The following is an 18,647-nucleotide window of genomic DNA, read 5'->3' as shown; positions in this document are numbered from 1 at the left end:
ATTGAACAAGGCCATAAAAATAGAACGGCTCTATTTACTAATATTTCAAGTGTTTCTTACATGTTTCTAATCATTTCCCGGGGCTCTCATTGTAGTTTAAGATTTTTATGAAATTTGGCTGTTTTCTTAGAAGTATACACATGAATCCTCAGGATGTTAAACTGTGTCATTTTGAAAACTCCAAGCAATTCATCCTCAATTGTAAACATTAAGAGTATTCTCTTCATTTATCGGTTCTATACACTAATACTGAGCTTTATAAATGGCGATTCTTGATGTTTGAAAGCACTATCTTCGGAAAAACACTATCTAAAGTTGCCAGATTGTAAACATTATCAGTACTCTTGGCATTTCACAGTTTCTACCTCTAATCTCGGTGATTGAACAAGGCCATAAAGATAGAACGGCTCTATTTCCTAGTATTTCAAGTGTTTCTTACATGTTTCTAATAATTTCCTGGTAATATCACTTTCTATTTTAAGAGTTTTACCAAAACTAGACAGTTTTACTAGAAGTACATACCTGAAACTTCAGGATTTGAACTGTGTCATTCAGAAAACTCCAGGCAATTCAGCCTCAATTGTAAATATAATCAGTATTCTCTACATATAACTGCTATGTACACAAATTCTGAGCTCTATAAACAGCAATGGTTAATGTTTGAATCCACTTTCTTCGGAAAAATAACGTCTGAATTTGCCGGATTGTAAACATTATCAGTACTATTGGCATTTCACAGCTTTCTACTTCTAATCGTGGTGATTGATGCAGCCCATGTAGGTAGAAGGGCTCTATTTACTAGTATTTCAAGTGTTTCTTCCATGTTTCTAATCATTTCCCGGGAATATCATTGTGTATTTTGAGAGTTTTACCAAAATTAGACAGTTTTACTAGAAGTATATTCATGAATCTTCAGGATTTGAAGTGCGTCATTCAGAAATCACCAGGCAATTCAGCCTCAATTGTTAATATAATCAGTATTCTCTTCATTGAACGGCTTTATGCACAAATTCTGAGCTGTATAATCAGCAATTCTTAATGTTAGTAAGCACTTTCTTCTGAAAAACACCACCTAAAGTTGCCGGATTGTAAACATTACCAGTACTCTTGGGATTTCACAGCTTTCTACCTCTAATCTCGGTGATTGACCGAGGCCATAAAGATAGTAAGGCTCTATTTACTAGTATTTCAAGCGTTTCTTACATGTTTCTAATCATTTCCTGGGAATATCATTTTGAATTTTCATAGTTTTACCAAACTAGACAGTTTTCATAGAAGTATATACATGAATCTTCAGGATTTGAACTGTGTCATTCAGAAAACTCCGTGAAATTCAGCCTCAATTGTAAATATAATCAGTATTCTCTACATTTAACTGCTATATACACAAATTCTGAGCTCTATAAACAGCAATTCTTAATGTTGAACACACTTTCTTTGGAAAAACACCATCTGAAGTTGCCGGATTGTATACATTATCAGTACTCTTAGCATTTCAAGCTTACTACCTCTAATCTTGGTGATTGAACAAGGCCATAAAGATATAACTGCTCTATTTACTAGTATTTCAAGTGTTTCTTACACGTTTCTAATCATTTCCCGGGAATATCATTGTGTACTTTAAGAGTTTCACCAAAATTAGACAGTTTTCTTTGAAGTGTATACATGAATCTTCAGGGTTTGAACTGTGTCATTCAGAAAACGCCAGGCAATTCAGCCTCAGTTGTTAATATCATCAGAATTCTCTTCATTTAACAGCTTTATACACAAATTCTGAGCTGTATAAACAGCAATTTTTAATGTTTGTAAGCACTTTCTTAGGAAAAAACACCATTTAAAGTTGCCAGATTTTAAACATTATCAGTACCCTCGGCATTACACAGCTTTCTACCTCTATTCTCAGTGATTGAACAAGGCCATAAAAATAGAACGGCTCTATTTACTAATATTTCAAGTGTTTCTTACATGTTTCTAATCATTTCCCGGGGCTCTCATTGTAGTTTAAGATTTTTATGAAATTTGGCTGTTTTCTTAGAAGTATACACATGAATCCTCAGGATGTTAAACTGTGTCATTTTGAAAACTCCAAGCAATTCATCCTCAATTGTAAACATTAAGAGTATTCTCTTCATTTATCGGTTCTATACACTAATACTGAGCTTTATAAATGGCGATTCTTGATGTTTGAAAGCACTATCTTCGGAAAAACACTATCTAAAGTTGCCAGATTGTAAACATTATCAGTACTCTTGGCATTTCACAGTTTCTACCTCTAATCTCGGTGATTGAACAAGGCCATAAAGATAGAACGGCTCTATTTCCTAGTATTTCAAGTGTTTCTTACATGTTTCTAATAATTTCCTGGTAATATCACTTTCTATTTTAAGAGTTTTACCAAAACTAGACAGTTTTACTAGAAGTACATACCTGAAACTTCAGGATTTGAACTGTGTCATTCAGAAAACTCCAGGCAATTCAGCCTCAATTGTAAATATAATCAGTATTCTCTACATATAACTGCTATGTACACAAATTCTGAGCTCTATAAACAGCAATGGTTAATGTTTGAATCCCCTTTCTTCGGAAAAATAACGTCTGAATTTGCCGGATTGTAAACATTATCAGTACTATTGGCATTTCACAGCTTTCTACTTCTAATCGTGGTGATTGATGCAGCCCATATAGGTAGAAGGGCTCTATTTACTAGTATTTCAAGTGTTTCTTCCATGTTTCTAATCATTTCCCGGGAATATCATTGTGTATTTTGAGAGTTTTACCAAAATTAGACAGTTTTACTAGAAGTATATTCATGAATCTTCAGGATTTGAAGTGCGTCATTCAGAAATCACCAGGCAATTCAGCCTCAATTGTTAATATAATCAGTATTCTCTTCATTGAACGGCTTTATGCACAAATTCTGAGCTGTATAATCAGCAATTCTTAATGTTAGTAAGCACTTTCTTCTGAAAAACACCACCTAAAGTTGCCGGATTGTAAACATTACCAGTACTCTTGGGATTTCACAGCTTTCTACCTCTAATCTCGGTGATTGACCGAGGCCATAAAGATAGTAAGGCTCTATTTACTAGTATTTCAAGCGTTTCTTACATGTTTCTAATCATTTCCTGGGAATATCATTTTGAATTTTAATAGTTTTACCAAACTAGACAGTTTTCATAGAAGTATATACATGAATCTTCAGGATTTGAACTGTGTCATTCAGAAAACTCCGTGAAATTCAGCCTCAATTGTAAATATAATCAGTATTCTCTACATTTAACTGCTGTATACACAAATTCTGAGCTCTATAAACAGCAATTCTTAATGTTGAACACACTTTCTTTGGAAAAACACCATCTGAAGTTGCCGGATTGTATACATTATCAGTACTCTTAGCATTTCAAGCTTACTACCTCTAATCTTGGTGATTGAACAAGGCCATAAAGATATAACTGATCTATTTACTAGTATTTCAAGTGTTTCTTACACGTTTCTAATCATTTCCCGGGAATATCATTGTGTACTTTAAGAGTTTCACCAAAATTAGACAGTTTTCTTTGAAGTGTATACATGAATCTTCAGGGTTTGAACTGTGTCATTCAGAAAACGCCAGGCAATTCAGCCTCAGTTGTTAATATCATCAGAATTCTCTTCATTTAACAGCTTTATACACAAATTCTGAGCCGTATAAACAGCAATTTTTAATGTTTGTAAGCACTTTCTTAGGAAAAAACACCATTTAAAGTTGCCAGATTTTAAACATTATCAGTACCCTCGGCATTACCCAGCTTTCTACCTCTATTCTCAGTGATTGAACAAGGCCATAAAAATAGAACGGCTCTATTTACTAATATTTCAAGTGTTTCTTACATGTTTCTAATCATTTCCCGGGGCTCTCATTGTAGTTTAAGATTTTTATGAAATTTGGCTGTTTTCTTAGAAGTATACACATGAATCCTCAGGATGTTAAACTGTGTCATTTTGAAAACTCCAAGCAATTCATCCTCAATTGTAAACATTAAGAGTATTCTCTTCATTTATCGGTTCTATACACTAATACTGAGCTTTATAAATGGCGATTCTTGATGTTTGAAAGCACTATCTTCGGAAAAACACTATCTAAAGTTGCCAGATTGTAAACATTATCAGTACTCTTGGCATTTCACAGTTTCTACCTCTAATCTCGGTGATTGAACAAGGCCATAAAGATAGAACGGCTCTATTTCCTAGTATTTCAAGTGTTTCTTACATGTTTCTAATAATTTCCTGGTAATATCACTTTCTATTTTAAGAGTTTTACCAAAACTAGACAGTTTTACTAGAAGTACATACCTGAAACTTCAGGATTTGAACTGTGTCATTCAGAAAACTCCAGGCAATTCAGCCTCAATTGTAAATATAATCAGTATTCTCTACATATAACTGCTATGTACACAAATTCTGAGCTCTATAAACAGCAATGGTTAATGTTTGAATCCACTTTCTTCGGAAAAATAACGTCTGAATTTGCCGGATTGTAAACATTATCAGTACTATTGGCATTTCACAGCTTTCTACTTCTAATCGTGGTGATTGATGCAGCCCATATAGGTAGAAGGGCTCTATTTACTAGTATTTCAAGTGTTTCTTCCATGTTTCTAATCATTTCCCGGGAATATCATTGTGTATTTTGAGAGTTTTACCAAAATTAGACAGTTTTACTAGAAGTATATTCATGAATCTTCAGGATTTGAAGTGCGTCATTCAGAAATCACCAGGCAATTCAGCCTCAATTGTTAATATAATCAGTATTCTCTTCATTGAACGGCTTTATGCACAAATTCTGAGCTGTATAATCAGCAATTCTTAATGTTAGTAAGCACTTTCTTCTGAAAAACACCACCTAAAGTTGCCGGATTGTAAACATTACCAGTACTCTTGGGATTTCACAGCTTTCTACCTCTAATCTCGGTGATTGACCGAGGCCATAAAGATAGTAAGGCTCTATTTACTAGTATTTCAAGCGTTTCTTACATGTTTCTAATCATTTCCTGGGAATATCATTTTGAATTTTCATAGTTTTACCAAACTAGACAGTTTTCATAGAAGTATATACATGAATCTTCAGGATTTGAACTGTGTCATTCAGAAAACTCCGTGAAATTCAGCCTCAATTGTAAATATAATCAGTATTCTCTACATTTAACTGCTGTATACACAAATTCTGAGCTCTATAAACAGCAATTCTTAATGTTGAACACACTTTCTTTGGAAAAACACCATCTGAAGTTGCCGGATTGTATACATTATCAGTACTCTTAGCATTTCAAGCTTACTACCTCTAATCTTGGTGATTGAACAAGGCCATAAAGATATAACTGCTCTATTTACTAGTATTTCAAGTGTTTCTTACACGTTTCTAATCATTTCCCGGGAATATCATTGTGTACTTTAAGAGTTTCACCAAAATTAGACAGTTTTCTTTGAAGTGTATACATGAATCTTCAGGGTTTGAACTGTGTCATTCAGAAAACGCCAGGCAATTCAGCCTCAGTTGTTAATATCATCAGAATTCTCTTCATTTAACAGCTTTATACACAAATTCTGAGCTGTATAAACAGCAATTTTTAATGTTTGTAAGCACTTTCTTAGGAAAAAACACCATTTAAAGTTGCCAGATTTTAAACATTATCAGTACCCTCGGCATTACCCAGCTTTCTACCTCTATTCTCAGTGATTGAACAAGGCCATAAAAATAGAACGGCTCTATTTACTAATATTTCAAGTGTTTCTTACATGTTTCTAATCATTTCCCGGGGCTCTCATTGTAGTTTAAGATTTTTATGAAATTTGGCTGTTTTCTTAGAAGTATACACATGAATCCTCAGGATGTTAAACTGTGTCATTTTGAAAACTCCAAGCAATTCATCCTCAATTGTAAACATTAAGAGTATTCTCTTCATTTATCGGTTCTATACACTAATACTGAGCTTTATAAATGGCGATTCTTGATGTTTGAAAGCACTATCTTCGGAAAAACACTATCTAAAGTTGCCAGATTGTAAACATTATCAGTACTCTTGGCATTTCACAGTTTCTACCTCTAATCTCGGTGATTGAACAAGGCCATAAAGATAGAACGGCTCTATTTCCTAGTATTTCAAGTGTTTCTTACATGTTTCTAATAATTTCCTGGTAATATCACTTTCTATTTTAAGAGTTTTACCAAAACTAGACAGTTTTACTAGAAGTACATACCTGAAACTTCAGGATTTGAACTGTGTCATTCAGAAAACTCCAGGCAATTCAGCCTCAATTGTAAATATAATCAGTATTCTCTACATATAACTGCTATGTACACAAATTCTGAGCTCTATAAACAGCAATGGTTAATGTTTGAATCCACTTTCTTCGGAAAAATAACGTCTGAATTTGCCGGATTGTAAACATTATCAGTACTATTGGCATTTCACAGCTTTCTACTTCTAATCGTGGTGATTGATGCAGCCCATATAGGTAGAAGGGCTCTATTTACTAGTATTTCAAGTGTTTCTTCCATGTTTCTAATCATTTCCCGGGAATATCATTGTGTATTTTGAGAGTTTTACCAAAATTAGACAGTTTTACTAGAAGTATATTCATGAATCTTCAGGATTTGAAGTGCGTCATTCAGAAATCACCAGGCAATTCAGCCTCAATTGTTAATATAATCAGTATTCTCTTCATTGAACGGCTTTATGCACAAATTCTGAGCTGTATAATCAGCAATTCTTAATGTTAGTAAGCACTTTCTTCTGAAAAACACCACCTAAAGTTGCCGGATTGTAAACATTACCAGTACTCTTGGGATTTCACAGCTTTCTACCTCTAATCTCGGTGATTGACCGAGGCCATAAAGATAGTAAGGCTCTATTTACTAGTATTTCAAGCGTTTCTTACATGTTTCTAATCATTTCCTGGGAATATCATTTTGAATTTTAATAGTTTTACCAAACTAGACAGTTTTCATAGAAGTATATACATGAATCTTCAGGATTTGAACTGTGTCATTCAGAAAACTCCGTGAAATTCAGCCTCAATTGTAAATATAATCAGTATTCTCTACATTTAACTGCTATATACACAAATTCTGAGCTCTATAAACAGCAATTCTTAATGTTGAACACACTTTCTTTGGAAAAACACCATCTGAAGTTGCCGGATTGTATACATTATCAGTACTCTTAGGATTTCAAGCTTACTACCTCTAATCTTGGTGATTGAACAAGGCCATAAAGATATAACTGCTCTATTTACTAGTATTTCAAGTGTTTCTTACACGTTTCTAATCATTTCCCGGGAATATCATTGTGTACTTTAAGAGTTTCACCAAAATTAGACAGTTTTCTTTGAAGTGTATACATGAATCTTCAGGGTTTGAACTGTGTCATTCAGAAAACGCCAGGCAATTCAGCCTCAGTTGTTAATATCATCAGAATTCTCTTCATTTAACAGCTTTATACACAAATTCTGAGCTGTATAAACAGCAATTTTTAATGTTTGTAAGCACTTTCTTAGGAAAAAACACCATTTAAAGTTGCCAGATTTTAAACATTATCAGTACCCTCGGCATTACCCAGCTTTCTACCTCTATTCTCAGTGATTGAACAAGGCCATAAAAATAGAACGGCTCTATTTACTAATATTTCAAGTGTTTCTTACATGTTTCTAATCATTTCCCGGGGCTATCATTGTAGTTTAAGATTTTTATGAAATTTGGCTGTTTTCTTAGAAGTATACACATGAATCCTCAGGATGTTAAACTGTGTCATTTTGAAAACTCCAAGCAATTCATCCTCAATTGTAAACATTAAGAGTATTCTCTTCATTTATCGGTTCTATACACTAATACTGAGCTTTATAAATGGCGATTCTTGATGTTTGAAAGCACTATCTTCGGAAAAACACTATCTAAAGTTGCCAGATTGTAAACATTATCAGTACTCTTGGCATTTCACAGTTTCTACCTCTAATCTCGGTGATTGAACAAGGCCATAAAGATAGAACGGCTCTATTTTCTAGTATTTCAAGTGTTTCTTACATGTTTCTAATAATTTCCTGGTAATATCACTTTCTATTTTAAGAGTTTTACCAAAACTAGACAGTTTTACTAGAAGTACATACCTGAAACTTCAGGATTTGAACTGTGTCATTCAGAAAACTCCAGGCAATTCAGCCTCAATTGTAAATATAATCAGTATTCTCTACATATAACTGCTATGTACACAAATTCTGAGCTCTATAAACAGCAATGGTTAATGTTTGGATCCACTTTCTTCGGAAAAATAACGTCTGAATTTGCCGGATTGTAAACATTATCAGTACTATTGGCATTTCACAGCTTTCTACTTCTAATCGTGGTGATTGATGCAGCCCATATAGGTAGAAGGGCTCTATTTACTAGTATTTCAAGTGTTTCTTCCATGTTTCTAATCATTTCCCGAGAATATCATTGTGTATTTTGAGAGTTTTACCAAAATTAGACAGTTTTACTAGAAGTATATTCATGAATCTTCAGGATTTGAAGTGCGTCATTCAGAAATCACCAGGCAATTCAGCCTCAATTGTTAATATAATCAGTATTCTCTTCATTGAACGGCTTTATGCACAAATTCTGAGCTGTATAATCAGCAATTCTTAATGTTAGTAAGCACTTTCTTCTGAAAAACACCACCTAAAGTTGCCGGATTGTAAACATTACCAGTACTCTTGGGATTTCACAGCTTTCTACCTCTAATCTCGGTGATTGACCGAGGCCATAAAGATAGTAAGGCTCTATTTACTAGTATTTCAAGCGTTTCTTACATGTTTCTAATCATTTCCTGGGAATATCATTTTGAATTTTAATAGTTTTACCAAACTAGACAGTTTTCATAGAAGTATATACATGAATCTTCAGGATTTGAACTGTGTCATTCAGAAAACTCCGTGAAATTCAGCCTCAATTGTAAATATAATCAGTATTCTCTACATTTAACTGCTGTATACACAAATTCTGAGCTCTATAAACAGCAATTCTTAATGTTGAACACACTTTCTTTGGAAAAACACCATCTGAAGTTGCCGGATTGTATACATTATCAGTACTCTTAGCATTTCAAGCTTACTACCTCTAATCTTGGTGATTGAACAAGGCCATAAAGATATAACTGCTCTATTTACTAGTATTTCAAGTGTTTCTTACACGTTTCTAATCATTTCCCGGGAATATCATTGTGTATTTTAAGAGTTTCACCAAAATTAGACAGTTTTCTTTGAAGTGTATACATGAATCTTCAGGGTTTGAACTGTGTCATTCAGAAAACGCCAGGCAATTCAGCCTCAGTTGTTAATATCATCAGAATTCTCTTCATTTAACAGCTTTATACACAAATTCTGAGCTGTATAAACAGCAATTTTTAATGTTTGTAAGCACTTTCTTAGGAAAAAACACCATTTAAGGTTGCCAGATTTTAAACATTATCAGTACCCTCGGCATTACCCAGCTTTCTACCTCTATTCTCAGTGATTGATCAAGGCCATAAAAATAGAACGGCTCTATTTACTAATATTTCAAGTGTTTCTTACATGTTTCTAATCATTTCCCGGGGCTCTCATTGTAGTTTAAGATTTTTATGAAATTTGGCTGTTTTCTTAGAAGTATACACATGAATCCTCAGGATGTTAAACTGTGTCATTTTGAAAACTCCAAGCAATTCATCCTCAATTGTAAACATTAAGAGTATTCTCTTCATTTATCGGTTCTATACACTAATACTGAGCTTTATAAATGGCGATTCTTGATGTTTGAAAGCACTATCTTCGGAAAAACACTATCTAAAGTTGCCAGATTGTAAACATTATCAGTACTCTTGGCATTTCACAGTTTCTACCTCTAATCTCGGTGATTGAACAAGGCCATAAAGATAGAACGGCTCTATTTCCTAGTATTTCAAGTGTTTCTTACATGTTTCTAATAATTTCCTGGTAATATCACTTTCTATTTTAAGAGTTTTACCAAAACTAGACAGTTTTACTAGAAGTACATACCTGAAACTTCAGGATTTGAACTGTGTCATTCAGAAAACTCCAGGCAATTCAGCCTCAATTGTAAATATAATCAGTATTCTCTACATATAACTGCTATGTACACAAATTCTGAGCTCTATAAACAGCAATGGTTAATGTTTGAATCCACTTTCTTCGGAAAAATAACGTCTGAATTTGCCGGATTGTAAACATTATCAGTACTATTGGCATTTCACAGCTTTCTACTTCTAATCGTGGTGATTGATGCAGCCCATGTAGGTAGAAGGGCTCTATTTACTAGTATTTCAAGTGTTTCTTCCATGTTTCTAATCATTTCCCGGGAATATCATTGTGTATTTTGAGAGTTTTACCAAAATTAGACAGTTTTACTAGAAGTATATTCATGAATCTTCAGGATTTGAAGTGCGTCATTCAGAAATCACCAGGCAATTCAGCCTCCATTGTTAATATAATCAGTATTCTCTTCATTGAACGGCTTTATGCACAAATTCTGAGCTGTATAATCAGCAATTCTGAATGTTAGTAAGCACTTTCTTCTGAAAAACACCACCTAAAGTTGCCGGATTGTAAACATTACCAGTACTCTTGGGATTTCACAGCTTTCTACCTCTAATCTCGGTGATTGACCGAGGCCATAAAGATAGTAAGGCTCTATTTACTAGTATTTCAAGCGTTTCTTACATGTTTCTAATCATTTCCTGGGAATATCATTTTGAATTTTAATAGTTTTACCAAACTAGACAGTTTTCATAGAAGTATATACATGAATCTTCAGGATTTGAACTGTGTCATTCAGAAAACTCCGTGAAATTCAGCCTCAATTGTAAATATAATCAGTATTCTCTACATTTAACTGCTGTATACACAAATTCTGAGCTCTATAAACAGCAATTCTTAACGTTGAACACACTTTCTTTGGAAAAACACCATCTGAAGTTGCCGGATTGTATACATTATCAGTACTCTTAGCATTTCAAGCTTACTACCTCTAATCTTGGTGATTGAACAAGGCCATAAAGATATAACTGCTCTATTTACTAGTATTTCAAGTGTTTCTTACACGTTTCTAATCATTTCCCGGGAATATCATTGTGTATTTTAAGAGTTTCACCAAAATTAGACAGTTTTCTTTGAAGTGTATACATGAATCTTCAGGGTTTGAACTGAGTCATTCAGAAAACGCCAGGCAATTCAGCCTCAGTTGTTAATATCATCAGAATTCTCTTCATTTAACAGCTTTATACACAAATTCTGAGCTGTATAAACAGCAATTTTTAATGTTTGTAAGCACTTTCTTAGGAAAAAACACCATTTAAAGTTGCCAGATTTTAAACATTATCAGTACCCTCGGCATTACCCAGCTTTCTACCTCTATTCTCAGTGATTGAACAAGGCCATAAAAATAGAACGGCTCTATTTACTAATATTTCAAGTGTTTCTTACATGTTTCTAATCATTTCCCGGGGCTCTCATTGTAGTTTAAGATTTTTATGAAATTTGGCTGTTTTCTTAGAAGTATACACATGAATCCTCAGGATGTTAAACTGTGTCATTTTGAAAACTCCAAGCAATTCATCCTCAATTGTAAACATTAAGAGTATTCTCTTCATTTATCGGTTCTATACACTAATACTGAGCTTTATAAATGGCGATTCTTGATGTTTGAAAGCACTATCTTCGGAAAAAACACTATCTAAAGTTGCCAGATTGTAAACATTATCAGTACTCTTGGCATTTCACAGTTTCTACCTCTAATCTCGGTGATTGAACAAGGCCATAAAGATAGAACGGCTCTATTTCCTAGTATTTCAAGTGTTTCTTACATGTTTCTAATAATTTCCTGGTAATATCACTTTCTATTTTAAGAGTTTTACCAAAACTAGACAGTTTTACTAGAAGTACATACCTGAAACTTCAGGATTTGAACTGTGTCATTCAGAAAACTCCAGGCAATTCAGCCTCAATTGTAAATATAATCAGTATTCTCTACATATAACTGCTATGTACACAAATTCTGAGCTCTATAAACAGCAATGGTTAATGTTTGAATCCACTTTCTTCGGAAAAATAACGTCTGAATTTGCCGGATTGTTAACATTATCAGTACTATTGGCATTTCACAGCTTTCTACTTCTAATCGTGGTGATTGATGCAGCCCATATAGGTAGAAGGGCTCTATTTACTAGTATTTCAAGTGTTTCTTCCATGTTTCTAATCATTTCCCGGGAATATCATTGTGTATTTTGAGAGTTTTACCAAAATTAGACAGTTTTACTAGAAGTATATTCATGAATCTTCAGGATTTGAAGTGCGTCATTCAGAAATCACCAGGCAATTCAGCCTCAATTGTTAATATAATCAGTATTCTCTTCATTGAACGGCTTTATGCACAAATTCTGAGCTGTATAATCAGCAATTCTGAATGTTAGTAAGCACTTTCTTCTGAAAAACACCACCTAAAGTTGCCGGATTGTAAACATTACCAGTACTCTTGGGATTTCACAGCTTTCTACCTCTAATCTCGGTGATTGACCGAGGCCATAAAGATAGTAAGGCTCTATTTACTAGTATTTCAAGCGTTTCTTACATGTTTCTAATCATTTCCTGGGAATATCATTTTGAATTTTAATAGTTTTACCAAACTAGACAGTTTTCATAGAAGTATATACATGAATCTTCAGGATTTGAACTGTGTCATTCAGAAAATTCCGTGAAATTCAGCCTCAATTGTAAATATAATCAGTATTCTCTACATTTAACTGCTGTATACACAAATTCTGAGCTCTATAAACAGCAATTCTTAATGTTGAACACACTTTCTTTGGAAAAACACCATCTGAAGTTGCCGGATTGTATACATTATCAGTACTCTTAGCATTTCAAGCTTACTACCTCTAATCTTGGTGATTGAACAAGGCCATAAAGATATAACTGCTCTATTTACTAGTATTTCAAGTGTTTCTTACACGTTTCTAATCATTTCCCGGGGATATCATTGTGTATTTTAAGAGTTTCACCAAAATTAGACAGTTTTCTTTGAAGTGTATACATGAATCTTCAGGGTTTGAACTGTGTCATTCAGAAAACGCCAGGCAATTCAGCCTCAGTTAATATCATCAGAATTCTCTTCATTTAACAGCTTTATACACAAATTCTGAGCTGTATAAACAGCAATTTTTAATGTTTGTAAGCACTTTCTTAGGAAAAAACACCATTTAAAGTTGCCAGATTTTAAACATTATCAGTACCCTCGGCATTACACAGCTTTCTACCTCTATTCTCAGTGATTGAACAAGGCCATAAAAATAGAACGGCTCTATTTACTAATATTTCAAGTGTTTCTTACATGTTTCTAATCATTTCCCGGGGCTATCATTGTAGTTTAAGATTTTTATGAAATTTGGCTGTTTTCTTAGAAGTATACACATGAATCCTCAGGATGTTAAACCGTGTCATTTTGAAAACTCCAAGCAATTCATCCTCAATTGTAAACATTAAGAGTATTCTCTTCATTTATTGGTTCTATACACTAATACTGAGCTTTATAAATGGCGATTCTTGATGTTTGAAAGCACTATCTTCGGAAAAACACTATCTAAAGTTGCCAGATTGTAAACATTATCAGTACTCTTGGCATTTCACAGTTTCTACCTCTAATCTCGGTGATTGAACAAGGCCATAAAGATAGAACGGCTCTATTTCCTAGTATTTCAAGTGTTTCTTACATGTTTCTAATAATTTCCTGGTAATATCACTTTCTATTTTAAGAGTTTTACCAAAACTAGACAGTTTTACTAGAAGTACATACCTGAAACTTCAGGATTTGAACTGTGTCATTCAGAAAACTCCAGGCAATTCAGCCTCAATTGTAAATATAATCAGTATTCTCTACATAGAACTGCTATGTACACAAATTCTGAGCTCTATAAACAGCAATGGTTAATGTTTGAATCCACTTTCTTCGGAAAAATAACGTCTGAATTTGCCGGATTGTAAACATTATCAGTACTATTGGCATTTCACAGCTTTCTACTTCTAATCGTGGTGATTGATGCAGCCCATATAGGTAGAAGGGCTCTATTTACTAGTATTTCAAGTGTTTCTTCCATGTTTCTAATCATTTCCCGGGAATATCATTGTGTATTTTGAGAGTTTTACCAAAATTAGACAGTTTTACTAGAAGTATATTCATGAATCTTCAGGATTTGAAGTGCGTCATTCAGAAATCACCAGGCAATTCAGCCTCAATTGTTAATATAATCAGTATTCTCTTCATTGAACGGCTTTATGCACAAATTGTGAGCTGTATAATCAGCAATTCTGAATGTTAGTAAGCACTTTCTTCTGAAAAACACCACCTAAAGTTGCCGGATTGTAAACATTACCAGTACTCTTGGGATTTCACAGCTTTCTACCTCTAATCTCGGTGATTGACCGAGGCCATAAAGATAGTAAGGCTCTATTTACTAGTATTTCAAGCGTTTCTTACATGTTTCTAATCATTTCCTGGGAATATCATTTTGAATTTTAATAGTTTTACCAAACTAGACAGTTTTCATAGAAGTATATACATGAATCTTCAGGATTTGAACTGTGTCATTCAGAAAACTCCGTGAAATTCAGCCTCAATTGTAAATATAATCAGTATTCTCTACATTTAACTGCTGTATACACAAATTCTGAGCTCTATAAACAGCAATTCTTAACGTTGAACACACTTTCTTTGGAAAAACACCATCTGAAGTTGCCGGATTGTATACATTATCAGTACTCTTAGCATTTCAAGCTTACTACCTCTAATCTTGGTGATTGAACAAGGCCATAAAGATATAACTGCTCTATTTACTAGTATTTCAAGTGTTTCTTACACGTTTCTAATCATTTCCCGGGAATATCATTGTGTATTTTAAGAGTTTCACCAAAATTAGACAGTTTTCTTTGAAGTGTATACATGAATCTTCAGGGTTTGAACTGTGTCATTCAGAAAACGCCAGGCAATTCAGCCTCAGTTGTTAATATCATCAGAATTCTCTTCATTTAACAGCTTTATACACAAATTCTGAGCTGTATAAACAGCAATTTTTAATGTTTGTAAGCACTTTCTTAGGAAAAAACACCATTTAAAGTTGCCAGATTTTAAACATTATCAGTACCCTCGGCATTACACAGCTTTCTACCTCTATTCTCAGTGATTGAACAAGGCCATAAAAATAGAACGGCTCTATTTACTAATATTTCAAGTGTTTCTTACATGTTTCTAATCATTTCCCGGGGCTATCATTGTAGTTTAAGATTTTTATGAAATTTGGCTGTTTTCTTAGAAGTATACACATGAATCCTCAGGATGTTAAACTGTGTCATTTTGAAAACTCCAAGCAATTCATCCTCAATTGTAAACATTAAGAGTATTCTCTTCATTTATCGGTTCTATACACTAATACTGAGCTTTATAAATGGCGATTCTTGATGTTTGAAAGCACTATCTTCGGAAAAACACTATCTAAAGTTGCCAGATTGTAAACATTATCAGTACTCTTGGCATTTCACAGTTTCTACCTCTAATCTCGGTGATTGAACAAGGCCATAAAGATAGAACGGCTCTATTTCCTAGTATTTCAAGTGTTTCTTACATGTTTCTAATAATTTCCTGGTAATATCACTTTCTATTTTAAGAGTTTTACCAAAACTAGACAGTTTTACTAGAAGTACATACCTGAAACTTCAGGATTTGAACTGTGTCATTCAGAAAACTCCAGGCAATTCAGCCTCAATTGTAAATATAATCAGTATTCTCTACATAGAACTGCTATGTACACAAATTCTGAGCTCTATAAACAGCAATGGTTAATGTTTGAATCCACTTTCTTCGGAAAAATAACGTCTGAATTTGCCGGATTGTAAACATTATCAGTACTATTGGCATTTCACAGCTTTCTACTTCTAATCGTGGTGATTGATGCAGCCCATATAGGTAGAAGGGCTCTATTTACTAGTATTTCAAGTGTTTCTTCCATGTTTCTAATCATTTCCCGGGAATATCATTGTGTATTTTGAGAGTTTTACCAAAATTAGACAGTTTTACTAGAAGTATATTCATGAATCTTCAGGATTTGAAGTGCGTCATTCAGAAATCACCAGGCAATTCAGCCTCAATTGTTAATATAATCAGTATTCTCTTCATTGAACGGCTTTATGCACAAATTCTGAGCTGTATAATCAGCAATTCTTAATGTTAGTAAGCACTTTCTTCTGAAAAACACCACCTAAAGTTGCCGGATTGTAAACATTACCAGTACTCTTGGGATTTCACAGCTTTCTACCTCTAATCTCGGTGATTGACCGAGGCCATAAAGATAGTAAGGCTCTATTTACTGGTATTTCAAGCGTTTCTTACATGTTTCTAATAATTTCCTGGGAATATCATTTTGAATTTTAATAGTTTTACCAAACTAGACAGTTTTCATAGAAGTATATACATGAATCTTCAGGATTTGAACTGTGTCATTCAGAAAACTCCGTGAAATTCAGCCTCAATTGTAAATATAATCAGTATTCTCTACATTTAACTGCTGTATACACAAATTCTGAGCTCTATAAACAGCAATTCTTAACGTTGAACACACTTTCTTTGGAAAAACACCATCTGAAGTTGCCGGATTGTATACATTATCAGTACTCTTAGCATTTCAAGCTTACTACCTCTAATCTTGGTGATTGAACAAGGCCATAAAGATATAACTGCTCTATTTACTAGTATTTCAAGTGTTTCTTACACGTTTCTAATCATTTCCAGGGAATATCATTGTGTATTTTAAGAGTTTCACCAAAATTAGACAGTTTTCTTTGAAGTGTATACATGAATCTTCAGGGTTTGAACTGTGTCATTCAGAAAACGCCAGGCAATTCAGCCTCAGTTGTTAATATCATCAGAATTCTCTTCATTTAACAGCTTTATACACAAATTCTGAGCTGTATAAACAGCAATTTTTAATGTTTGTAAGCACTTTCTTAGGAAAAAACACCATTTAAGGTTGCCAGATTTTAAACATTATCAGTACCCTCGGCATTACCCAGCTTTCTACCTCTATTCTCAGTGATTGATCAAGGCCATAAAAACAGAACGGCTCTATTTACTAATATTTCAAGTGTTTCTTACATGTTTCTAATCATTTCCCGGGGCTCTCATTGTAGTTTAAGATTTTTATGAAATTTGGCTGTTTTCTTAGAAGTATACACATGAATCCTCAGGATGTTAAACTGTGTCATTTTGAAAACTCCAAGCAATTCATCCTCAATTGTAAACATTAAGAGTATTCTCTTCATTTATCGGTTCTATACACTAATACTGAGCTTTATAAATGGCGATTCTTGATGTTTGAAAGCACTATCTTCGGAAAAACACTATCTAAAGTTGCCAGATTGTAAACATTATCAGTACTCTTGGCATTTCACAGTTTCTACCTCTAATCTCGGTGATTGAACAAGGCCATAAAGATAGAACGGCTCTATTTCCTAGTATTTCAAGTGTTTCTTACATGTTTCTAATAATTTCCTGGTAATATCACTTTCTATTTTAAGAGTTTTACCAAAACTAGACAGTTTTACTAGAAGTACATACCTGAAACTTCAGGATTTGAACTGTGTCATTCAGAAAACTCCAGGCAATTCAGCCTCAATTGTAAATATAATCAGTATTCTCTACATAGAACTGCTATGTACACAAATTCTGAGCTCTATAAACAGCAATGGTTAATGTTTGAATCCACTTTCTTCGGAAAAATAACGTCTGAATTTGCCGGATTGTAAACATTATCAGTACTATTGGCATTTCACAGCTTTCTACTTCTAATCGTGGTGATTGATGCAGCCCATATAGGTAGAAGGGCTCTATTTACTAGTATTTCAAGTGTTTCTTCCATGTTTCTAATCATTTCCCGGGAATATCATTGTGTATTTTGAGAGTTTTACCAAAATTAGACAGTTTTACTAGAAGTATATTCATGAATCTTCAGGATTTGAAGTGCGTCATTCAGAAATCACCAGGCAATTCAGCCTCAATTGTTAATATAATCAGTATTCTCTTCATTGAACGGCTTTATGCACAAATTGTGAGCTGTATAATCAGCAATTCTGAATGTTAGTAAGCACTTTCTTCTGAAAAACACCACCTAAAGTTGCCGGATTGTAAACATTACCAGTACTCTTGGGATTTCACAGCTTTCTACCTCTAATCTCGGTGATTGACCGAGGCCATAAAGATAGTAAGGCTCTATTTACTAGTATTTCAAGCGTTTCTTACATGTTTCTAATCATTTCCTGGGAATATCATTTTGAATTTTAATAGTTTTACCAAACTAGACAGTTTTCATAGAAGTATATACATGAATCTTCAGGATTTGAACTGTGTCATTCAGAAAACTCCGTGAAATTCAGCCTCAATTGTAAATATAATCAGTATTCTCTACATTTAACTGCTGTATACACAAATTCTGAGCTCTATAAACAGCAATTCTTAACGTTGAACACACTTTCTTTGGAAAAACACCATCTGAAGTTGCCGGATTGTATACATTATCAGTACTCTTAGCATTTCAAGCTTA

This window comes from Myotis yumanensis, unplaced genomic scaffold, assembly GCF_028538775.1.
Source record: "Myotis yumanensis isolate MYYU_CA2020_CCGP unplaced genomic scaffold, mMyoYum1.0.hap1 SCAF_5, whole genome shotgun sequence".
Taxonomy (NCBI): domain Eukaryota; kingdom Metazoa; phylum Chordata; class Mammalia; order Chiroptera; family Vespertilionidae; genus Myotis; species Myotis yumanensis.
Note: the sequence above shows the minus strand (reverse complement) of the source record.